This window comes from Megalops cyprinoides, chromosome 14 (genome assembly GCF_013368585.1).
Source record: "Megalops cyprinoides isolate fMegCyp1 chromosome 14, fMegCyp1.pri, whole genome shotgun sequence".
NCBI classification, from domain to species: domain Eukaryota; kingdom Metazoa; phylum Chordata; class Actinopteri; order Elopiformes; family Megalopidae; genus Megalops; species Megalops cyprinoides.
This window is the reverse complement of record NC_050596.1, coordinates 3,183,878-3,196,264: the sequence shown is the minus strand read 5'-3', so window position 1 is coordinate 3,196,264 and position 12,387 is coordinate 3,183,878. Positions and strand designations below refer to the sequence as shown.

Sequence of the window (12,387 nt, the reverse complement as noted above, 5' to 3'; positions counted from 1 at the left end):
TAATGTATTTAGCAAACTGCATCCCTGTTATATTCTAACAGTCACACATATCAGCAGCTACCATGAACACAATAAGCAAACACCACATCAATGGTACAATACAATAAGCAAGCACCAATGTGAAATACATATTTTTGCTGGAGAAACACATTCCCCCCCTCGAGGTATTTTCAGTGTGCACGCTCTCTGTGCTTAAAGCAGCGCGGGAGTCGGGTGCACGCTCCCTTTGAAGACTCCACGCTGCCAAATGCACCAGAGGTAAGAAGCCAGTTCCTCCTTGGCTATGAGCTGTAATGCCCAAAAAGCTGAAATGGGGAAACCAAGATTACATGAGGAAAAACAAGGTTACTAATCAGTTATTGGTTGCATTCTCACCGACAAGTTTGTATAATTTGCTGTGGCTAATTAATAAGCTGTTCCACGATTCACAGCCAATGCATGCACTCATCAACTCCAAATCGGAAACAACTAACATTTTACAGCCGACAGAATGCCATAACAGGTAAAGGACAAGTTGGGGAAATAGGTTTGTTTTATTTTATAGTGAGTGCAGCGAAGGGTGAGAGCAGTCACCCTACCCTGCCTTGAACCCGGGTCTACAGGGCACCAAACCAGCAAATTGACCACAATGCCAAAGAGCCAGGCTTGTTGGTATGACACTCAGAGTGCATAGGCAACTGTAGTGACAGCACTCTGTCACATTGCCCTCCCCTTTGGGAAGTGCGCCCATGTGCTTCACGCACCGAGGCGTCCCTCACGCATTCCCCCACCGTACTACTCCCATCCCAGGGTGCCCCACTCACTGATGCTTCACCCATCTCTGGGGTCCCTCACACCGTGCTTCACCCATCACAGGAATGACAGGAAGAAGAATTAAATTTTTTGTAATTCAAAGAAATTCTACTCAGTCACATAGCAGAATATATTCAATCTAACATATCATTTGCTTTAAAATATGAATAATTATGTCATTAAATTCTGAAAATTGTCCCCAGTTACCATCTACATATACAGCAATGAGCAATATTATTTTCTTTTCACACAGCAAAAAAATGAATTTCAAGAAAGTTAAAATGGCTTATTTTTAGGAAATTAATCTAAAAATGGAAAATTATCTTATCATGGTAAGAAAAGTAATCTTCTTTTTAGAATTTAATGCAAGTTTAAAGATGAAAAAATGTTTGCCCGGTTGGCAGATTTTTTGGCTTGAAACAAGAGACTTACTACATTTAAAGATATTTTTTTCTGCCAATGGGGCAAGCAAACCTTTCTTCAAACTAGCATTAAATTCTAAGAAAGGTTACTTTTCTCACTGTGATAAGATAATTTTCCATTTTTTTGATTAATTTCCTAAAAAAAAAGACATTTAAACTTAGGTTTAAATGTTTTTTTATGGAGCCAGCTTCATCCATTGCATCACGAACCACAAGTTGTAGACTATGGGCAAAGCATGAGCTTCTCTCTGGTGGAAAGTAGATCATCTCCTCTTCAACATTCACTATCTCAAGATCACATATCTCCTGCTCTTCCTCTTAACTGTCAACATCATGTACTGGTGGGAAGAGGGTGAAAGCCTTTATCATGTTGGAGGCATTATCAGTCACAATGAATGAGATTTTGTTCTGGATATTGAATTTTTCCAGAGCCTCATCATATACTTTGCAAGTATTTTCTCATCTTAGAGCAGGAACTAGTTTCAGCTTCAGGAGGATGACTGTGATCTACATTCTGGGTTGGCTGGATTACCACTGGTTCACTGGTTTCAGAGCGCAAGATTTGAGGGTGTTTCTTTTGTAGAAGAAAAAAAAAAGTCAGTATTCTCTCAATCTAGATAATTCTACTAATGATTTCTAAGTCAGTATAAATTCTGCAATTAATAACAGTGGTTTCCTTGACCCATACAAAATAAATAAATAGTAAGTAAAATGTCATTAAAAAGTGTTATATACTGACCACCCAAATCATTTAAAACACATATGGCAAAAGCACAAAAATAACACAGAAGTCCAAACTTGCATGAATTCAAACACATACTGTTCTGATATCAAAGATGAGTAACATAAGACCATATTAAAAAAGAAAAAAAGAAGTACAGACTACAAGTCTGTTAACTTACCTGTAGATGCCTTTTGAAATTGGAATTAGCCTTGATGGAGCCACAGACCGGAGTACTGCAGTACTTGCATATGGCACTGTGGTATCCTGGTGTCCTTGTGGGAACTGGCTCGCCAAAATGAACAAGCAGGGATAACTTTTTAGGCCTGCTGTTCTTTTCCATGTTGTTATTGTAATACAAAGGTCAATTCTGTGAACCTTTGTAACCCTAAGATCTAGTGTTTTTAGACCTTTTCCAATACTGGAAACTCAAGTCCAGCCTTGACCATCAAATTTGGTGGCAAAAAAGCTCCCAAACAAATGCTGTCCATCTTATACTGTTTGGCAACCATTTTGATGACTTTTGGTTAAGGCAAAGCATTCTGGGAAATGAATGCTTCTTCGATCATGATCCACAAAATGAAAGGTAAAATAAAACAAATGTAATAATTTGATCCACGAAAGGTACTTTTAACATTCATAGTTCGTGGAAAAAACATTTGTTGTTAATAAAATGTAATTTTTTTACTAGTATTGTTTGTATAGAGTTTTTTAATGCACAAACCAGATTACAATATAATGTCTGAATGATAAATACTATACCTAAATAATGTCTATGAATTTCTCTGATATTCTTTGAATTTTAATTCTATTTCCTTTAATTCAAATTTGAATTGTAATTCTGCATCCTGTTTGCTACCAAATTCAAAATTCAACTCAAATTCCAGAACTGAATTGAAATTCAAGAGTCATTCTCAATTCAATTCTGAGTTTTGTACAGCCCTGGTAGTGATAGCACTCTGTCACAGGCATCAAGTAAGATACAATAGAATTTAAAGGGATTAATGCTGACGTTTCAAACATGCATACCAGGGTGGTTCAAACTATGAAATGTAATTTAATAAAAATACAACAGACATGAATATTATTGAATGTGTGAACACCTAACTTTCACACTTAAGCCAGAGCATACAATATGCTCAAACACTTGTCCCATATACCTGTAGTAGGACTGGGCGATTAATCGAATTTTATTTTCAATTACGATTTTGGCTTCCAACGATTATGAAAACATGATAATCAACATAAAATGATTATTGTGCCGCATTATTTATTGAAATATCTATATAATTTATTATTTATTTTATTTATCTATCTCACTTTTTTACATTGACTTTAAATTTGTTTTTCAGTTGAATTATATTTAAAGTTCAAGAAAATCCGCTGTTAACCCTTGCGCGCATACGGTCACACCGGTGTGATTTGTCGTTTAGCACGTATGCTAAAACTGGTGCGATTAGAACACTAGATTGGAAAAATTATAGCTAATTTTAGCTTTGAGGAAACAGTGATTTCACATTAAAAAATATACGCAAATGCTAACTGAAAACTATGAGAAGCTTAATAACGTTAATGAAAACACAACGAACCATGTAACCTAACGCACGCTACATAGCATAAAAAATAAGTTACGTGCGAAAGGATTAAAAAGACAGGTTTTTTTTAAAAGTTCAATAAATGCATGATGTTTCCAAAGTCAATGAGTAATTGTATATAATAATCATGATCTCAATATTGATTGTGATTATGATTTTTGCCATAATTGAGCAGCCCTAACCTGTAGTGTGAACTATGATGCACTAAATCCCAATGGTTGTATCAATTTGAAATCAGACAGATTTGGCCGAGGAGTGCAGGGAAGGTGGATGGAGCGTGAGGCTCTTCCTGGTGGAGGTGGGTTCTGGAGGCTTTGTGGGAGACTCAGCGACGCATCTGCTCAAGGACCTGGGGCTGCGGGGAGCCAGAATGCATAAGGTAACCAGGGAAGTATCGGAGGAGGTGGAGAAGGCAAGCTTTTGGCTGTGGCTGAGAAGATGGGACAAGGCATGGTGAGCAACCAACTCCTGAAGAAGGTTAGTTGTAGGGGGTGTCAGGGAGACGTCCCTGTTTACTGCCCCACCGGGATGTTCCGGGATAAGGTGCAAAACATCTATGAGTGGTGGTCCCTGGCTGATGACCCTGCAGCTAACAAAGCGGGCACCAGTGGAGGTGCGACAGGCCTAGAGCCAAGCAGGCAGAACTCCTACCTGTACAAATTAAAAGTCAGTAAGTGATTTGAGTTTGACAATGTATATAACTACAAAATGGGCATGAATGTGACATTCAAATCCACAAAATCATATCCTTATAGTTGACATTATTATCATATAATTTATATTTTATGGTGCCACTCGTACCAGTGTTAAAAGTGTAGATGCTTCCATATGAAATCCTAATGCAGGAATAAGAGCTTAGCTGAGAACTGTGTGCAAGAACAAGGGGCCACTCTGCATCCCACCTCTTGCTCTATCCATTCCTCACCCCATATGCACAACAGTGGAAAGGAGAAGAAGCTACTGTATGATTTAGAATATGAGTGTTGGCAGGGGAGGGCCAAAGTCATGCACCTGTAACGGGTGGTATCTTGCTACGTTGTGTTTAATTTGATGTTACGTGGGTCAGCGAGCAAGCGAGTTTCGAACCGAGGTTCTCATTGCTCGCTGCCAACCCCTTACAGCCAGCGTCGTTGCCAGTTGAGCTAAAGGCAAATTGCCGTTAGCCTGTCGGCAACAACGCTACTTAACCAGGTCTCGGGGAGTGACGTAGCTGCTGAAACTGCTTGGCTACCTGCTACCCGCTACCTAAGGCTCAGGACTCACACAAGCTAATCACTTCAGCTCTGCTACACACCTTCCATGTATCTGAACAGCATGGATGCTCCAGCTACAAAATAAAGCAGTACAGTGACCAGCAATTCATTGACTGATCCTGTAGATGTCTGGAAAGCTGCTGTATCTGTTTGCTCTGACCTCTGACCCCTACTAAGGAAGGGAAACACTAGGGAAAGACTGGTCCCGAGAGGCAACAAACAGGTCAGACTGACTATTGTCAATAATTGAGAGAGAGTGAAACAGGGCAGAGGAGTTATCAGTATCTGATGGGCGCATGGAAGATTTTGCAATGTAGTAATACATTTTATAAGTAGAGTAGTAATACATTTTTATAAGTGGAATAGTGGTACATTTGTAAGTCGGGTAGTAATGCATGTTTATAACTGAAGTAGTAATACATTTTTTAAGTGGAGCAATAGCCCCAGGGATTCCTGTTGCACTGCATATGCAGATGATAGGCATGCTGTGCTTAAAAACCAAGGTGATGTGCCTGGACTCTCAGAAAGCCTGAGCTTTGTATGACACAGCAGCTTCAGCCTGGATAACCTGGAATGATTGTGACAGCTATACAGCTGGTGACTGCAAAGAGGCAATGCCTCATCTCCCTGCATAAGTGTGATGGAACAGGCAAGAATTTCAAAGCACTGGAGGTTTTCCTGGCCACAGGTGAGCACCTGAAGATCTAGAAAGTGAAAGGGAAGCTTCCAAAATGGAGCTGGCTGCAGCCTTGGGACATGTCCTAGTTGTGACCAGTCTAACAGACTCTGTGCTGCAGCACTGCCTGATTGTTTTTGATCCTACATCAGGCATGATGGAGGAAATGCAAAGGAAAAGGAGTTTTTTTTTCTGGGGAGGATACATTACATTTATTCATTTAGCAGACACTTTTATCCAAAGCGACATACATAGGTTACAGTTCTTTACAACGTTATCCATTTATACAGCTGGATATTTACTGAGGCAATTGTGGGTTAAGTACCTTGCCCAAGGGTACAGCAGCAGTGTCCCAGCGGGGATCGAACCGGCAACCTTTCGGTTACGAGTCCTGCTACTTAACCACTATGCTACACTGCCGCCCGGCCCCAGCCCCACTGGCTGAAGCCGTATATGCTACATCTCCACATGTGTGAATGGCTGGACATCCACGCGAACTGCAGACCAGCTGCCTTCAGTCACCACAAAAGCTTCTGTGTCACTTCCCCTCTCCCCATGCCATCCTTAGAAAAGTTGGGTGGTTGGAATTGGTCTGCCATCTCTTTCTGCTGGACAAGTTCTACCCTTGAAAAGTTGAGCTGTCTTCACTTCTGCTGTTGTGTTCTTCTTATCTGGGGATTGCTTAAGAGTGTAAAGGTGGATGGGAGGATGGATGCCATGTATTGCAAAAACCCCCCGCTTTGCAATCTTTACGGTGTTCTCGTGTGCTTTTTAAAAGCAGCCGTCATTTGACTCTTTGCCTTGGGTTCAAAGCGGGAGGCTGAATGTGGACTAGCTAGAGAGAGAGCTAGAGAGCTAGAGAGCGGTGAGATGTTTGCACTGACAGCTACAGGAATACTCTCCTACCTGAGAGCACAGAGCTCCTGTCGCACATCTCTGGGGGACAATAGGTGCCAGAGCTATAGTATCATATTCCAGCAATTATTATGAACCTGCATCAGTTTGCTGAGAGCAGAGATTAAGTTTTGCTGTTGAAAAGGAAGGGACTACAAGATCTCAGTTATGAAAATGTTCAGAAGAAACCAGATGTCCCTTTTGTGTAAATCTCTGGCAGTGAAAAAGTTGGCTAACATTGCTGATACACACTGGAGGGCTCAGATAGTTGACTGAAGAGGAGATTACCACCAACCTGGAAGGTGTTCCATTAAAACCCATTCCCTAAACAGGATGGTGACCTCCAGTGGAACATCCTTCATGGAATAGTTGCATCAAATAGTATTTCTGCTAGGATTAATAATCAAATATTTAATATGCCAAATGGAGGGAGGATATCTTCTACTTCTTTGGGGACAGCTCAAGATTATAGAATATGGTTGAAATAATGAGCAGTGGCTGAATTACTTAAAATTGCAATTTTATCTAATTTAATTTTTGGAATAAAATACAAGAAAGCAAATAATCTCATAACTGGCAACATTTAAAAGAACACCTACCGGGTTACTATTAATTTAGTAAAATGTCAAACAGCTTGCAAATTTAAATGGGTCATGCATTATGTACTTTTTGTCATATTAATAAGGAAGAAAATTGAATATACTGCTTAGAAATGCTTCAGGAATGAGTGAAGTATAACGCTTAGGGCTGAGTTGTGTTCTTTTGTTTTTTGAGAATGTAGCAGGTTTTCCAGCTGCCTGATTTTTGTGGATTTTGTAAATATCCTATTTTGCAACAATGTTAAATAAACAGCCTTTAAAAGTAAGCCTCTCGTTCTCTCTCCCCACACCCCCGTCTCCAGCTCCTGCTTTGGCAGCGATGACGTCACCGAGCCAGCCAGTGGGTTGAGCTGAGGGTAGGGAGAGAGACCGAGCGGACGGGAGCTGAAGGGCCTACGCACAGAAGGACAAGAAGAAAACAATCGAAACGGATTTATTTCTGTCAAGTCTTTGATCACAAAACGCATCTGAACTGCAAAGAGTATTTTTGTACAGCCATCCCCCTCCCCGTGGAGACCGGAGTTAACACCAAGGTAAGACAGAGAAAAACGGAACAGAATAGCCTAAGTGTAAAGTTGGTGGTCACTGACGGGAGATGTAGGCGATGACTGGTGTTTTCAGGACAGTGTTTGGGATTCAGTGTGGAATCGCCTTTAACTGGTACCGAAAGCTACAGTTTTTTCTAACAATCAGAAAGCGTATTCCATTCAGTCAGGTCCTTGAATGGCATAGAAGTATAGCACTAGTGTTGTGAGCCCATGCGGTTACTCGGTCTCAGCTGCTGATCCTTCGTGGGCTCCGCGGCATTGTGTGCCTCTGTGTGTGTGTATGTGTGTGTCTACGGTACTACAGTGAATGTGGGTTTGGACTCGATAGGCGTTGATGATGATGGCGTTTCACTGTTATGCGGAAACTGATCGAACGTTTCTGCATGTGTATAGTTACGCTTTTTCCCCACGTTGAAATATACAGATCATCCTACAGAGTAAAACGCACCGGTTAGCTATAAATATCACGACGCGTTTGCCAGCTGCGGGTTTGCACACAGTGAAAGTTAAAATAAATGCCATTGCAGGTTACTATCTGTAACGATATCCGTGGTCTTGTCAGTTTTGCATTATTATGTAATATATATGGCTTTTTGTTGAGCACGATTTTAGAGAAAAAGAAACATATTTGAAAACTTGAGTATAGATGCTACACAGAATGACACGAATCATTGTACATATCCAGTTTTGTATTTTCGTGAATGAATTTAGCCATCTAGCTACTATGATAGCTTGTAGTTTAACCTATATAGTTGTCGGTAACACTAAAACGAAGGTCTCGCCTGAAACCGATACTTTTCCACTTTCCTTTTGTGAATTCGTCCGGCATACTTCAAAGCTCTAAAACATTAGCATAACTCCGTAGCTAAACGTGTAATCAATTTTCATCCACTAACGACACCTGCGAAGCAAAAGTTTTCATTTAACACAGTATTCAGCTGTAACTTAACGCATTGCTGGGAAATGTGTTATATATGAGAGAATATATAGCGGGCTGCAGCTGTTTTGAACGGGTGACATACTTAAAAATAATAAAGATCTCAATGACTTGAACGCCAAATGTGTAAGATTGCAAGGTCGTTTTACTGCGAAGTTACAGTAATGTGTACGTAAAGAAGTTTTGTAGTGGCTTGTTAAGAAGACCCGCTTTATACAATACTTATTGTAAATTCGTCCACTCATTTCCATAAATGCTAGATTTACTATCACATACCAAGGAGTGTTATTACACCCCAATTCACCGTATTTAACGTAGAGGACAAGTGAATCAAAGCTATGAGCACACTGAGTTCTGGGTTCGGGCAGTCTTTCGATTTATATCAGTGGCTGGCACAGTGAGCGAAACTTGATCATTATTAAGTTAAAATAGCAGCATGCACCTCACCCGCTACGTTGCTTTGTACTTGTCACTGCCGGAAATCCAGAGCCTCTTGTGTGTGAAGAGGCTAACCGATTTGCCACGAAGAAAGCAAAACTGTTGTCAAAGGCTTTTTGTTTTCATCTGAGTGTACATTCCTAGTGACAATTCGCATTATTATCGTATTATTATCAATATTACTACATTTCAATTTTCTGACCCACTCATATATATTTCGTTCTTTCCCCCTTTTAACTGTTTCATATATGTGCCGTTTTTCTCCAACACCTAATTTAGAATTTTTGTTTTTTATTTTAACCGCAGTTATTGATATATTAACTGAAGCTATTGATATATCAGCCATTTACTCTATTAATTAAACAACCTAACACTATAGGCCTTAAATAAATAATAATGTATCCTATTATACTTTGTATGCCTGTGAGCAGAAACTAGAAAAAAGGGTCAGGAGAGTACAGGAGACTGTGGGGAGGGTATGCAGCTGTGAGATACCTGTATGTCAAGTAAGGCCTGTTGTGGGGCCGTTAATGAGAGTTGGACGCTGTCCGAGCGCTGCTCGGAGGATGGACCCTGAGTGTAAGGTAAATGAGTTGGACTCTCAAAAGGGGGGTCGCAAACAGGGATTCTTTATGGAGTATAGCCAAGGCAGAGCAGGTCAAGAAAGGACAGTTATTTTTTTATAGATTAGATATGCGCAGTCTTGGAGATAATAGTGTACAGCCAAGGCGGGGTAATTATTTTTAATTATACAGGTGTGATCTTGGAAAAATAGTGTACAGAATGTGTGTTATGAAACTGAAGGAGGGGGTCTGAGTCTAAGCTCCAGGAGGGGCTAAGGGAATAAGCATAAAAAGGGAGATGCATTTGGGGACTGCTTGGGGGGGCTGCTTGCCGGAATGCTTGCCCAACTGCTTAGGGGACTGCTTGGGAGGACTGCTTTGGGGGACTGCTTGGGGTTATGACTGATGATGCTACTGCTCCGCGCAGACCAGCCCGGTTTACTGTATGTGATTTTGAACCATGTACAATAAACCTTTTGCATCAGACTTTGAGGAATATTTTGTATTAATTTTTGGAGACTTTGCACTCAGAATGAGCAGGTGGAAAATGACATGCCACATATTTCTTCTGTTTACAGTCTTGCGTAAGAAACATTATGGAAATACGAAACTGCTAATAGCTGCATCCTTATCCAATTTTTTGATGCAAGAAAGGCAAGCTAGAGGACTATGTTACTGGCCAGAAAGGTGAGTTCAACAACTAGTTGCTGCTTATCTGACACACTGGAGATGGGCCACACCCATTGATTCCATCTCCATGGGAATTGGGAGCACAGGTCAGGGTTTGGTTTGCAGTGGCAGTGGGAAACGTGTGTGTTGACTTTTTACCCACAGTGTTTCCTTTAACATCAGTTCTCACAGTCTGAAATGGAGATGTCCTTTGTCTTACCTCATACCCATACGTGAACATCCAAAAACAGTGACATGTAAGGTCCTGTTTTTGTGTTCCTGTGGTGTGGGATCATGATAATGTACTGATTAGCTGTGCACCTCAAAGTTTGAAGGTGAGACACTAGATTTCCTGCAGCTAGGCAGTGCTTTAGCTTTGTCCTTAAGACCAATTGCATTAGGTCTTGCTGCATTGTGAGGAGCCATTACGTCAAGAACATGGTGGCCCTCCTGTGCCACAAGGAGTGGGTAGGCCTGGATTTTATTGCACCCATGGTTTCATTCACCTTTTAGATGGGTGGAGTTCCTTATGGGCCCCATCTGAAGCCCTTGTGTGTAAATATGCAATGATGGTAATGTGCACCACTTTTGGAATGCACAAGTGTGCTGCTGCATTCATCTTGTACAGTAAGGTTTTCCCCACCTTGAATCATTTTCCATGTATATTTGGTATTTTCCTCTGTCTGCCCAATAAGTCATGCATAGATGAAGTGCTACGGGGGGTGTGTCAAATTAAGGCCAGTTGACATGTCCTTTTTTCCATGGCTGCAGTACTGGATTCAGGATATCCTCCAGCCCACTAAGACGCTCTGTATGATGGCTCTGTCTGGTTCCTGCGAATGGAATGAGTCCAGCAGAAAAGGACCAAAGGCGATGAAACCAGCAGCATCCGAAAAATGTGTTACAAGCTTTCTAATCCCTGGGCTACCCATGGCTGAGGTTTATACTACATAACCCATTGTGTTGGTAGCAAACAGTATGTTCAATGGAGTGGTGGTCAAAAACCGTTTTGGGAGTTGGCCTCACCTCCGCAGATGTGTACAGTTGTGTTTCTTACCCACGTCTGTGAGCTGGAATAACATCTTAACTCCAGTGTTGTAATTTCTCACCACAGAGCTTTTAATTGCTTGTGGAACTGTTTGTGGGACCTGGCTTTGATTATTCTGAGCTGTGGGCCTCTGGAGCTGCCTGTCAGGGTCCTCTCTGAGTCACTCCTCTGGACTCTGGCGCGCATGCTATAAAATCACGGTAGTGGTCACATGTTTAAAACAAAGCTCTGTAGTGTTGTTTCACCCTGGCTGTGTTTTTGTGGGGCTGTGCATCCTCTGTAAAGTGTTCTGCCCCTCAGTTTTCCATTATGGTGGACTCTGCATCCTGTGTGCTGTGGGTGGTAAATGGAGAGTGAGCACTTCTCTCTTTTGACACTGTGAGGGGTCTACGCACCAGCTTCTTATGTGTACGTCACCCTCTTCTGCACTCTGTCACCTCTGACCAGATGCAGAATCCCACATGACCCATGGCCGCTGGGCTGAGATGAGGATACATTGTGTGTGCAGTTCTGGATCTATTCACTTTGCAGACACCCTCATCCACAGTGGTACATGTGAACCATGTGGCTGGATTTGGTTTAGAAATGTGGATTGGTCAAGGATACTAGAAGAGTGTCCCAGGAGGAGTGAAATTCCAGTGTCCAGTACTGTAAGCACTGTATGCTGCTGTCTTGCCGCCCACTGGTGCAGTGCTCATGACATCATCACATATAGTTTTTTCTGGCATTTATGACATTGGATGCACCATAGAAGAATGAATCCCAAAAGTAAAATGGGCAAATGCCATTAGCCACCACCTTGGAGGATGCATAAGTGTGCACCGAGAACATGAATGCAATTACAATTCCCCTCCTGTGTTAGAATTCTGTGGCATAGTTACATCAGGACAGAAATGTGGAAGGTGACTTTGATTAAAGATGTAGTTTTCCATTAGGATTCCAGACTCTGCATATTGGACAGGAAGTGCTGTTCCTTTTAGTTACTGATTTTAATGACTAAATTAATAAATTCATTAATTAAATCAATGCCTATTAATTATTAATTGCTTATTTATTATATTATTAATAAAAATAAATATGAATAAATATAAATACATATCAATATAAATAAATATAAATATGAACATGAGCTAAGGGTCAGTTTTACAGGATTACAGTGTCCTCATGGAGGTGGAGGGCCCAACGCAGCAATGATGCTGTGAACCAGCACTGTGTGTAGCCCTGTACCAATC

At 41.2% G+C, this 12,387-nt stretch overlaps 1 protein-coding gene across 1 annotated transcript in view; it reads left to right on the top strand.

The window, feature by feature from the left end:
* Nucleotides 1-7,317: 7,317 nt before the first annotated feature.
* Nucleotides 7,318-12,387, top strand: part of LOC118789424 (cytoplasmic protein NCK2-like) — a 93,854-nt gene continuing 88,784 nt past the window's right edge. The window contains exon 1 of the mRNA XM_036545841.1: nt 7,318-7,485. The gene's annotated coding sequence lies outside the window, so the exon portion shown is untranslated. The remainder of the gene's footprint in view (nt 7,486-12,387) is intronic.